Genomic DNA, 14,367 nt, shown 5'->3' on the forward strand with positions numbered 1-14,367 from the left:
AAGGTGAAGATGTGTTTTAGGGTTAAGGTAGTAGTAGTTTCTGTTTAGGTTTCGGTTGCCAGGAAATGATTGAAAGTCTATGTAATGTCCCCATAATTCACAGATACAGATGTATGTGTGTGTGTTTTTGTGTGTTAACCAGGATTTTGCCACGTTGTGGGGACCAAAACCTAGATATACGCTCACATTGTGGGGACATTTCTTCCTTGTGGGGATGACAGGCTGATTCCCACAATGTAAATCGTTAAATTTTAAGGTGAAGACGTGTGGGCTAGCAGTAGTTCTGGTTAAGGTTTGGAAGTCTATGTAATGTCCCCACAATTGACAGAAACTAACACATATGTGTTAACCAGATTTATGCCATGTTATGGGGACCAAACCTGGTTGGTCTGTAAAAGATGAGCTGGTCTACATGGTGGGTTTCCAAATGTGTTGTTTGTCCCACTCTGTCATAACATCAGTTTACAGCCGACAGTGTCTTTATGATGCCTGGTCCAACACTTGCGCCCCCTGGAGCTCAAAGTGAGCTAAAATTATTGCTACCGTCATTACTGAGACATTTGGTAAAGTTTGGTGTTATGACTGTTTTGGTAGTGACAAAATGGAATATTTAATTATTAGTTTTAATAAAATAATCATACTTATGATATTGGGTCACTGAAAGCTAAAGATTTCGGTCTAAAATGAAGATCATTTTCAAAACAGTAATTTTTTTTATTTAATGTGTACTTTCCTGTATATATTTTTGAAAAGTATGTTTTTATAGTAACATTTTAAATTTCAAATTAAATCCTCTAATATGCTTTAAGAAAATAACACTTAAGTCTTTCTTTAACTGAATCATACTTAAAAGGAGATCTGCACTTAGTTAATGAGGTGTATCTTAAGGCAATGATGTCTTAAGTATCCTTTAATACATTTTATTTGCAAAATATGTAACTAGAAATCAAATATGTATGTTTTTCATCTGAGTACAAATTAGAACAGAAAAGCATCATTACTTAAAAAAAAGTATAAATTGTGTTTAGTTATTCCTAATTCAAGGATTTATTGTAATTCCAGCTCTATACAAGTACACAGTGAAAGGAAACAACATTCCTCCAGGACCAACACAGCAACACAAGTGCAAAACAATACAGTACAGTAAATAAATACATAAAGACTTAGAATAAATACAGAACAGAGCACAGGCAGCACACGGTACTGAGAGTATGTGGAGCTGTGCAGAGGAGGATGGAACACACTATGACATTAGCAGAGATCCTATCATATATGAGCACAGCAGTCGCTGAGGACGCAACCAGAGCAGCAATATACAGTATACAGTATTTGGCTGATACAGTAATTCTAGCAGCTAACAATGTAAAAGTGAAGTAAAATGTGTAAAAATGCGAGTATTCAGATCTGCAGTCATAACTGATGAAGTGTTTCGGTGAAATGCAGTAACTATATTTAAATACCGTGTTCCAGACATAATTTGGAACTGCAGGAAGTGGAGAGTGAGTTAGTCTCATGAATACCTAATTAAAGATATTTTTACGCTTTTCAGTAACTTTTGTGGGATGAATTCAAGTATATATAATGAAATTCAAATGTAGTTTAAAATGCATTTAAGTGCGATAGTTGCAGTATTACAATTATGGATAAATATCTCAATAAGTAGCACTTCAATGTTACTCCAAGTGTGGTGAGTTGTGTCTAAAAAATACATACTTAAATTGACCCAGATGTGATTTGTTAACTAAAAGCACAACTAATTGCATTTAATAATAGATTAATTGCAATTTAAATTCAATTAAGTGGTTCTAGAGTGATGCATTTACTGGGTATTAAAGTATGTGTAAACATGAAGTATGTTCTTTGTATTTATTGTACACTTTTTAGAAGTTCACATAAAAGCAGGGCGACAGTAACGAGAGATCTTTTCCGTGTATCTACTTTTGACTCCATTTCTATGAAGATTCTCGTTACTCGTTACTTCGAAGCTTTGAAGTCAGGAGTTTTGTAAAATGTGATATTAGGCCTCACAGGCAGAAAACCAACCACAGTAAACTCCTCCTACGCCTGGGGTTTCAAACTGCCGGCCCGTGAGGCAACTTTATACGCCCCTCGCATGTTAAATTAGGCTTAAATCCAGCTTGCAAGTCAGTTTTATTACTTATCTATTTTTGATCTTAATGTTCTTTGGTTCTAGGTCTACAGTAATCACTCCGCTTTCAGAAGGTTTTTTTTCCTGATTTGCATAGTGATTTTTGTCAAACGCTCCCATAACTAGCCAACAAATTGGCTAAACCCAGCCTACCTGCAGCATGTCTTATGATATGCACGTGCTAACTCAAAGTTTTGTTTATTTATTTGAACAAAATTTCTCTTTCGAAAGTCTTAAAACATAAAAGTAATTGGAGTATAGACAGTTTTAAGAGAGGTGGACAGTCAGTTATTTCTTTGTTGAATTTCTTTGTTGTGTTCTTTAGGAACAGAGTCTGAAGCTGCAGGGTCAGAACCACGGCTGAGAGGAACATCTCACATTTACCAAAAAAACATCTTGATAACCCCAGTAATGTTCTGTGGAATGATGCTGGAACTTTTTGGAAGCTAACAAAGCATTCCATAATAAGAACATCATACCAGCAGTGAAGCATGGTGGTGTGACGGTGTGGGGATGCTTTGCTGCTTGTAATGCTGATTTCCTTGTAAAGCTGCTTTGTGACAACGCCTGTTGTAAAAAGCGCTATATAAATAGATTTTGCTTGCTTGCTGCTTCGCTGCTTCAGGGTTACTTGCCATAATTGATGGAACCCTGAATTCTGCTCTCTACAAAAAACCCTGTAGGAGAACCTCCAGTTATCAGTCTGTGAAGGGAAGTTCCAGTGCAGTTGGGTTCTTCAGCAAGACAGTGAACTGAAGCACAAGACCAAGTTCACTTCTGAATGACTCAGAAGGAACAAAATGAAGGTTTTGGAGTGGAGAGTCAAAGTCCTGACTGAAACCCTGTTGAGATGCTGTGGCAGGATCTGAGGCTGTTTGCTCGAAAGTCTCCGATGTGGCTGAACTAAAGCAAAGTGGGCCAACATTCCTCCACGGCGCTGTGAGAGACTGATCTCCAGTTAGAGGAAGCGTTTAGTTGCAGCTGTTGCTGCTAAAACTGGCACAACCTTTCACTAAAGCAGTGTTATGCAAGAATTGGCATTTTTTGGGCTCCCCCTACAGTTGTGGAGTATTTTTCACTTTCACACCACTGTTGCTGTGAGCGCCTGGACAGCTGTACACGTGCATTTGTTGACGACCTGAAGGAAACACACGCATCACACAGGAATATGGACAGATCACACTCACGAGTTCAGTTGTTTCTGTGTGTAAATGACAGAAACTGTCATCGTAAAAAAAAGAACTGTGCCAGTTACAAGGAAGAGAAGGAAGTTCAAACTTTCAAGGCTTATTTGGCGTCAGACTGACAGACTGAGCAAACGTTTGGTGTGAGATGAATTTATTTATTTGCATGCTAACTTAGTCTGAAATGAGACTGAGGTTAGACGACTTTTGGCATCCAGAAAAACTACAAAACTCTGAGAGACGGGGACGACACAGATAAGCTTACAGTCTACGGCGCAGTCTTTCATTAATAGCACTGGCAGGGATGAACACTCTGACTGAGTTTCATTGTTTTCCCGTTAGCCGTGAGTCTGTCTTGCATCCTTTTGTCTCTTTTAGCTCAAAGTCAAAGTCAGTCCGAGATTTACTCGTCTGTTCTCTCGCTCAGTCACTCTCTCTTTTTTCACTTCCTCTGACAGCATCTTCTTTGGTCTCTTCGCAGCCTCTGCCATGATGTCCATGCTGGGAATACCGAGCTGCTTCTTCTTATAGCTGCTGAATTGTTGTTGTGTGATGTGGTGCTGTAAAGCGTTACGCAGTTCTGGCGAGAGGTTCTTGTGCTGCTCCTCCAAAGTTACATAGCGCTATAGCAGGTGTTCCGGCCCGGAGTGGCAAAAACAGAGACGCCGTTCTCACTGTGATAAGTCAGAGTAGCATCAAAGTGATTTAGGAGCTGATATTTTAAGGTAAATTCTTTACCTAATGTTGCTTTAACCCTCAGAGAGCTGCTGTTGCAAAATTGCCTTAATTGTTTAAAGCACACATTTATACCTAAATCTGACTTAATGTCACTAAAACTTAAACACTTCACACTACAAACTCTAAATCAGTCCATCAATATAAAAACTATAAAAACAAATAATACACAGCACCTCGAAATCAAACTATACATCTTTGCTCTGTTTTAGTGCTAATTAAACAGTTTTGCAAGTATTTGAGCTTTGATTTTTATTTCTATAAAGTTTAGTGACGCAACAAACAAATAAAAAAGGCAAAATACGCAAATTTTTGGCAAGTTTTTGGCAAATTTTGTAAATGTGGCAAAAATGAAGCCATTAGCGTTAATTTTCACACATTTTCAGCATCATTCACACAACAGCCTTAGTTTTCTTCTTTGAAATCAATGAGCCCAACCTGCACATCTTCCCTAAAATCAGATCACCTGATCAGCCTCATCTGGTCAATATTAAACTTTTATGAACTGGATCATCTTTTTTAATCCAGGGAATTAAGAGTTTAATTCAGACTTCACTATTAAATTTATAGCACCATTATAATTGTAACATATATCCACACTGCAGTTCAATTTATTCAATGAATTTACTTTTTGTACATAAAAATAAAATTTATGTAAATATCACACACCTAAGCGGGCAGCCGCTTTGTTGCAAAGACACTAATAACTGACTGTACAGTTATTAATATGATTTAATTCTCTGGCATCTGAACAGATGCAGTTCACATTGTGCCCAGCAGGTGGCAGACGAGTAACAGGAGGTCTTCACTTTGCTGCTGTGTCACAGTAAAAGTCCTCACTGTTGTTTTGAGAGAAATTCAGGCAGCTCTCTGGAGGAAAAGAACAGCTCAGTCTGTTGCTCTGCTGGTTTATATATAGACTCACTTTCTCACTGAACAGTTTACCTTTTAACCTTCTACCATAATTTATCATCATAATGAAGACATCAAAACTATGAAATTACTCCAGTCAGATGTACTGGATTTCAGCTGATTGACAAATGTATTAAGGAGAACAGATATTCCACTAATTAATAATGATAATAATAATAATGTATATTTATACAGAACCTTTAACTTTGAGTCCACAATTTCACAATAATTTACATACAAATTAATATAAAATAAAAATGGAGTAAAACCAAAATTATTAAAAAGAATAACAAAGAAGATAAATGGTATAAAATATTGATAAAACAAACAGTAAAACATCATTTGTATTACTAAAAATGTAAACTCTATAATAATAATGAACTCCGAAATAATATAAAAGAAATATGAATACAATAAAAATACATTTTATTACCAGTCACAGGTATGTTTATTTTCAGGCATTTTGAATAAGACAGTTTGAACCGTCTAGATTTGACGATATTTACTGAGCTTCTGTTTCTCGTATCGTCTGAAACACTAGTCCAGAGTTTAGTCTTAGTCTTCAACAGTAGGAGTGATTTTGCTGTGAATAAAATGAAATTAAAACCAAAAAATGTAACATTAAAGGGCCCATAATCTACATTCTCCTTAGAGGTGGAGCTAAACTGCTGTAGCTGAATGGTGGAGCTAAACTGCTGTAGACTGAATGGTGGGGCTAAACTGCTGTAGCTGAATGGTGGAGCTAAACTGCTGTAGCTGAATGGTGGAGCTAAACTGCTGTAGACTGAATGGTGGAGCTAAACTGCTGTAGACTGAATGGTGGAGCTAAACTGCTGTAGACTGAATGGTGGAGCTAAACTGCTGTAGACTGAATGGGTGGGGCTAAACTGCTGTAGCTGAATGGGTGGAGCTAAACTGCTGTAGACTGAATGGGTGGAGCTAAACTGCTGTAGCTGAATGGGTGGGGCTAAACTGCTGTAGACTGAATGGGTGGAGCTAAACTGCTGTAGACTGAATGGTGGAGCTAAACTGCTGTAGCTGAATGGTGGAGCTAAACTGCTGTAGCTGAATGGGTGGAGCTAAACTGCTGTAGACTGAATGGGTGGGGCTAAACTGCTGTAGACTGAATGGTGGGGCTAAACTGCTGTAGGCTGAATGGTGGAGCTAAACTGCTGTAGCTGAATGGTGGAGCTAAACTGCTGTAGCTGAATGGGTGGAGCTAAACTGCTGTAGGCTGAATGGGTGGGGCTAGGTGGCTATGCGTAAATGGGTTGTTTTTTGTGACATCACAAAAACCCTGAATTAAAAATGGGCTTTTTTGCTGCTGGTTGCTGCTGGTGAGGGTTCGAGACTGAGGAGTGAAACATTTGTTTTTTGATACTACATTAAACTTCAAAAAGTGAGGGAAATTCTGTGATACGAGCTCTTTAAATCTGCTGCTTCTAAACTGCAGAGGATTAAATTCTGGATTTATACTCAGACTTTACTAAGATCCAGAAAGAGGCGGGGAGATTAGTGAAGAATGCGTGGGAGCCTTTCATTTCACTGCTGAGTGTTGAGCTCAGTGAGTCAGTGTTCAGAGAGGAGTGGAGGAAAGGCAGCGTACCAGCCCGAGATAAACCTGCCCAGATACCACTCTGGACAGCAGGAGACATGTGAGGCTCAAACAGGAGAGGTGAAAGTCTCCACAGACAAACACTGGCAGTAGAGGGTCGAACTGAAGAGCTCAGTGACTTTAAACATGTCACTGTCGTAGGATGTCAGTTTGGAAAACTGGCTGGGTGAGTTTGGTGTGGAAGAACTTGACTGACCCTCACAGAGCCCTGACCTCAACCCCATCCAACACCTCTGGGATGAACTAGAACGGAGATTGTGATCCAGGCCCTCTCGCCCAACATCAGTGTCTGACCTCACTAATGCTCTTCTGGATGAATGGGCAGAAATTCCCACAGACTCTCCAACATCTTGTAGAAGCTTCCCAGAAGAGTGGAAGCTGTTAGAGCTGCAAAGGGGGACCAGATCCATATTAATGCCTATGGATTTAGAATGGGATTCATAAAAGCTCCTGTAGGTGTGACGTGGAGGTGTCCCAATACTTTTGTCCATATAGTGTGTGTCTAAATTTTTGCAGTGGTGTCTTGAAAAGTGAAATTGTCTTAAATCTGTTCAATAAATCTGATCTTTCTCATTTTGAAGCTGTTGTCATCTTATTAAAGGACTATTTTACTAGTTTTTTTTTTGTACTTAATTTTAGTAATTTTATTTAGTCAAATTGTCTCACAATCCTGGCAGATAACGTGTTTTGTCAAACATATTTCTTACAGCAAGCAAAATTATCTGGCAATATAATAAGATAATGTATTAAAATCACCCAAAACAAGTGCAAAATGTATAGAAATAAGTAAAATAATCTTATAATAAGCTAACAGCAACCTAAGAATGAAAAACATGATTTAATAATGACATTTAAAATCATTTCACTTGACGTCATATTTTGCAGTGTAATTTAACAGTTTTCAAGTTTATTGCACCTCCAACATGCAGTCAGGTTTTCTACGTTCAGTGAAACGTGTTGAAATTATTGTCTGTGATTATAAACTGTACAGTAAAGATGTATCAGATAAGGATTAAGATCACTTTAACACTTCACAGGACAACCCTCTTCTGATCTAGCTGACACTGCAAAAATGGCAAGTAAAATGATCTTAAATCTGGTCAATAAATCTGATATTTCTCATTTTTGGATTGTTGTAAACTTATTATAAGATCATTTAACGTATGTGATGATTTTTACTTGGTTAAAGTTATTTGATTGAAACAAACCAATTTATCTGCCACTATAGTGAGATAATTTACTCAATAAAATTACTTTAAATGAGTAAAAACAGCCAGAAATAAGTTGAATAATCTTATAATATTCGTACCAAAACCTCAGAATGGTAAATATTAGATATTTAGATGAGGTTTAAGCTGATTTCTCTTGTTAAGAGATTCTTTGCAGTGTGACTTCAGGCTCAGTTTAGCGCTGAGTGGAAAAGTCCTGCTCAGAGTTTCCCAGGCCACAGCGTTCCGGGTGTTCCCCAGCGTTCTCCGGCTGCTCTCCACCTCCTCGGAGAGAACAGAGCGAGGGCCTCTCGCTGTAACGGCAGAAAGGACTCAGACTGCAGACACTCTGGTGTTGGGGCTGTACTGGCCGCCGTCCAGCCCTGTGACTCAGCAGGAACCCAGATGTGGACGAGGTGATGAAGAGCACTCAGACTCCAGAGGAGCTTCAGCGCTACAATGAGGAGCACGTCCTCCACATTCCTCTCGGCTCCATACACACGGACTCACTCAGCACGGCTCCGCTCTCAGACGCTGACCCAACAGCCTCAGACCAGCCCGAGGTCACCGTGCGGCTCTGCTTTCACCGCCTACTTTAACAGTGGACCGTCCTCTGCAGCACTACACCTGCTTTGTCCAAGCAAACTGATGACCAAACTAATTAATGACTGTGTTCTATTATAGTATTCAGATGACCTCACAGTCACGCTGCCACTGTTTTAGTTGGCAACTTCAAGTTCACTCAGTGAGTAATGAGAAAACAGTCATATCTGATCCAGCAAAGGCAGTAAAACACGCTTTTAAACACTTTTCACACTTTTTAAAGCTGATATATTTGAGTGTACTGACTTGATTTTATTTGATTTGTTGCTGTATTGATAACAAATGAAAGCTGAAATCTAAACAGCTGAGATTTCCTGAGATGTTAACTGATGCCCACACTAATGCTAACTAATGCCCACACTAATGCTAACTAATGCCCACACTAATGCTAACAGATGCCCATACTAATGCTAACTGACGACCATACTAATGCTAACTGATGACCATACTAATGCTAACTGATGACCATACTAATGACTAGGCTAACTGATGACCATACTAATGCTAACTGATGCCCACACTAATGCTAACTAATGCCCACACTAATGCTAACTGATGCCCATACTAATGCTAACTGATGACCATACTAATGCTAACTGATGCCCACACTAATGCTAACAGATGCCCATACTAATGCTAACTAATGCCCACACTAATGCTAACTGATGCCCACACTAATGCTAACTAATGCCCACACTAATGCTAACTGATGCCCACACTAATGCTAACTAATGCCCATACTAATGCTAACTGATGACCATACTAATGCTAACTGATGACCATACTAATGACTAGGCTAACTGATGACCATACTAATGCTAACTGATGCCCACACTAATGCTAACTAATGCCCACACTAATGCTAACTGATGCCCACACTAATGCTAACTAATGACCACACTAATGCTAACTGATGCCCACACTAATGCTAACTGATGCCCATACTAATGCTAATGCCCACACTAATGCTAACTGATGCCCACACTAATGCTAACTAATGCCCACACTAATGCTAACTGATGCCCACACTAATGCTAACTGATGACCATACTAATGACTAGGCTAACTGATGACCACACTAATGCTAACTGATGCCCACACTAATGCTAACTAATGCCCACACTAATGCTAACTGATGCCCACACTAATGCTAACTAATGACCACACTAATGCTAACTGATGCCCACACTAATGCTAACTGATGACCATACTAATGCTAACTAATGCCCACACTAATGCTAACTGATGCCCACACTAATGCTAACTAATGCCCACACTAATGCTAACTGATGCCCACACTAATGCTAACTAATGCCCACACTAATGCTAACTGATGCCCACACTAATGCTAACTAATGCCCACACTAATGCTAACTGATGACCATACTAATGCTAACTGATGCCCATACTAATGCTAACTGATGACCATACTAATGCTAACTAATGCCCACACTAATGCTAACTAATGCCCACACTAATGCTAACTGATGCCCACACTAATGCTAATGCCCATACTAATGCTAACTGATGACCATACTAATGCTAACTGATGCCCACACTAATGCTAACTAATGCCCACACTAATGCTAACTGATGCCCACACTAATGCTAATGCCCACACTAATGCTAATGCCCATACTAATGCTAACTGATGACCATACTAATGCTAACTGATGACCATACTAATGCTAACTAATGCCCACACTAATGCTAACTAATGCCCACACTAATGCTAACTGATGCCCACACTAATGCTAATGCCCACACTAATGCTAATGCCCATACTAATGCTAACTGATGACCATACTAATGCTAACTGATGCCCACACTAATGCTAACTAATGCCCACACTAATGCTAATGCCCACACTAATGCTAATGCCCACACTAATGCTAACTGATGCCCACACTAATGCTAATGCCCACACTAATGCTAATGCCCATACTAATGCTAACTGATGACCATACTAATGCTAACTGATGGCTTCTGGTTCCTGTTCAGTGTTAGCTTTGTTAGCATTTATCCCTCCCCAGATTCCGCAGGTTTGGAGCCGGATGTTTTCTCGCTCTTCCTTTTACACCTTAGTGATCTGTTTTCTTTAACGTTTCTGTGTTGATCCAAAAATCTGTTTTATTTTTCACTCTTAAGCACTTCCTCTTTGTTTTCCTTTGATGTTCTGTTTGCTTTGATGTATGTTAGGCCTGTTGAGTTGCGTTCCGTGTGTTAGTAAACGTGTGTTTTGAGTCTGACATTATGAAGATGATCACGTTACTCTTTGCTCAACCTCAGAGTTACAGAGGGAGTCATGGGGTTATTAAACACTTCCATACAGGGTGGGGTGGAGTCACCGCTGACCACTCATCACAACAGTAACTGAAACTGCCGTCCGTCATCTTTATACCTCTGGGATCTGTGAACTACGGTGGCAGATTAAAGGGAAATTCCACCAGTTTTTCCATCTTTCTCCATAACTGAGTGTGTGAGATGTAAACAGAGTGACTCAGAGTGGCTGATTAGAGACTCAGGGCCGGATTCACGAAAGTGTCTTAAGAACGGAAATCTTCGTAAACGTGTTTTTTTCTTAGCTTTGTTTTTAAGAAATAAAGTTACAAATAATTGTTATTCTTTAAAAAACTTCTTAGGAATTCTTTTATTCTTAACTCTTTTCCTAATAATTCTAAGCACCTGTGTTATTTTTAAAACAGTCTGTGTTATGACAGACTCTCTCTGTCTCAGGCGGTATTGACGATTTAATCTGATCTAAATTGATTGGACTCAGTGCTGCCTCTGCTGCTCCTCATCCTCGTCTCTCTCTTTCCGTCACCCCACTTATCATATTTTCTTAGGAGGTTTTTTCCGGTTGGCTGTTTCTTCCCCCATCAGCTCCAGATCCTGTTTGATCAATTTTTTAAAGCTTGGTTTGATGTTTTTCCTCCATTTTCCTCCTCTGAGTGGATCAAATAACACAAATAACAGTTAATAAAATTCAAACTGTGTCTCGTGTCGTTTATGGGAAGCTGTGAAACAAAACAGAACCGACATAAGAACACAATTAACGCTTCTTTAAGAAAATTGTAACGAAATATTTAAGATTATCTTAAATGAATATTTGAGAACTTATTATGTTTTTTTCAAGAACTGCATTAAAGAACGTTCTTAAGAACTTCTAAGTGTTTATCTTAAAAACCTTCAAGTTTTTCCCAACAAAGTTTTTTGTGAATCCGACCCCAGGGGTCGCCATGACTACAACACAGATATAGACATTTTATTTACTATCCAGAACCACCAGCTGTGTGCAATGATAAAGTAATGATTGTAGATTTTAATATCCATTTTGAGAAGGCAGATGACCCACTAAAAAGGCATTTACTTCAATCCTAGACTCTGTTGGTATCACCCAAAATGTAACAGGGCCTACGCCTATTTAAAATCAAAAGGATAAGACAGAAAAAGCTCGCCCCGTGGTACGATGATAAAACGCGTACCTAAAAACAAACAGTACGGAAACTAGAGCGGACATGGCGATCAGCCAAGCTGGAAGTGTTCCACTTGGCCTGGAAGGACAGCCTTATAGAGTATAGAAATGCTCTCACTAAAGCTCGCTCAGCATATCTGGCCTCGCTGATCGAAAATAATAAATATAATCCTAGAGGACTGTTTAGTGTGATTTCCAGAATTACAATAAAATCAGGCAGGTACTGAACCACAGATTCCGGCGACTCTCACCAGTGAAGTTTTTATGGACTTTTTTAATAATAAAATTGAAAATATTAGACAACAAATTCAACCCACAGTATTAAATCCAACTTGGCTGTCATCTGACATGGCTGATATAAAACATAACGTAGTTGCAGAGGAAAGGCTGGAAACTTTCTACCCACTACCACAGTTAGAACTAGAGAAGATTATCTCCTCTGCAAATTGTACAACCTGCACACTTGATGCAATCCCCTCAAAATTACTCAAAGAAGTGCTACCAGTTATCATTAGTCCTCTTTTAACTATAGTAAACTCGTCCCTTAGCCTGGGCCATGTACCCAGAGCTTTTAAACTAGCAGTTATTAAGCCTCTGATCAAGAAACCAAACCTTGACGCTGCGTATTGTCTAATTACAGGCCTATTTCTAACCTACCATTTATATCTAAGATCTTAGAAAAAGCTGTAGCCCAACTTAGTTCATATCTACATAAGAACCACATATATGAAAAATTCCAATCTGGACTCAGGCCACATCACAGCACTGAGACAGCTCTAGTTAAGATAACAAATGATCTTCTTCTTGCCTCTGATCAAGGCTACGTATCCCTGTTGGTACTACTTGACTTCAGTGCAGCTTTCGATACGATAGACCACAATATTCTCCTAGAAAGGTCAGAAAACATGGTTGGAATCACAGGGACCGCCCTATCGTGGTTCAAATCCTACTTAACGGAACGTTATCAGTTCGTACAGGTAAATGATTCATCTTCCAGTTATTCACAAGTAAGATCTGGAATTCCGCAAGGCTCTATTTTAGGACCTTTATTATTTACATTATACATGTTACCGTTAGGCACAGTTATAAGTAGCCATAGCATTAACTTTCACTGTTACACAGACGATACGCAATTATACATCTCAGCCAAGCCTGATGACAAATACAGGTTAAAGAAAATAGAGGACTGTGTAAAAGATGTGAAAGGCTGGATGTTGCGTAACTTCCTCCTCCTAAACAGTAACAAAACAGAGGTTCTCCTTCTGGGTCCAAAAGTGGCAGGAAATAAATTATCAGATTTAATTTTAAATCTCGCTGACTTTCCAGTTATACCAGGTTCAGCAGCAAAAAATCTTGGCATCATAATTGATCCAGATTTATCATTTGATCAACACATAGGCAGCATCACTAGGACAGCTTTTTACATCTTCGCAACATCGCCAGAATAAGAAATGCCTTATCGCTGCACGATGCAGAAACATTAGTACATGCCTTTATTACTTCAGGGCTAGACTATTGTAATGCACTACTGTCAGGATGCACCAGCAGGAATTTAAGTAAACTTCAACTAGTTCAAAATGCTGCAGCCAGGGTTCTCACTAAAACTAGAACATTTGATCATATCAGTCCAGTTCTATCATCACTCCATTGGCTGCCTGTTAAATTCCGTATTGATTACAAAGTTCTTTTATTGACGTATAAAGCCCTACATGGGCTCGCTCCTGAGTACCTGCAAGACCTCATTTCCCATTACGAGCCACCACGATTACTCAGATCACAGAGTGCTGGCTTTTTAATAGTTCCCAAAATTCAGAAGGTTTCATCTGGGGGAGAGCCTTTTCTTATAAAGCCCCCAAACTCTGGAATGATCTTCCAGAAAATGTTCGGGACTCAGACTCAGTCGCGATCTTCAAATCTAGGCTGAAAACTCACTTGTTTAGTTCAGCTTTTGGTAGCTAATGTTTCCCCTTAGATAAAGGCAGCAGATCCAGGGGTCCATGGACGCAGGGAATTATAGTAAACTGAGACGCTGGTGCTGTCGTCCCCGCCGCTCGCACGCGGTCACTCAGGTTTGTGGACGGTGGAGCGGAGGGATGCCAGATTGTCTCAGGGTGCTCCCGTTGGGTTCTCTCCTTTTAGTTAAGCTGTTATAGTCAGATCTGCCGGAGTCGTTAGCCACACTCTGGAAATGTTCACATTCTCTGTTCTACATACACTCAAACAAAATAAAACTAACTCCATCTGCCTACCTTTTTCCGAGTGAACGACTGCCCACCTGCTGGACGGACACTGATGGATGATTGTCTGCGGAGCTCTCCTGCTATCCGCTTCAGACCAGTTGCCCACGCCCCAGTCGCCGCCACTTGCCCAGCTACCGCCACTTGACTTGGACTAGCTGCCCACTCCCACTCTACACTGAAGTTTTCATGGACTCCTAACTACTACTACTACTACTACTACTACTATTACTACTACTACTACTACTA

The sequence above is a fragment of the Colossoma macropomum genome, unplaced genomic scaffold (assembly GCF_904425465.1).
Source record: "Colossoma macropomum unplaced genomic scaffold, Colossoma_macropomum, whole genome shotgun sequence".
In the NCBI taxonomy this organism is placed as follows: domain Eukaryota; kingdom Metazoa; phylum Chordata; class Actinopteri; order Characiformes; family Serrasalmidae; genus Colossoma; species Colossoma macropomum.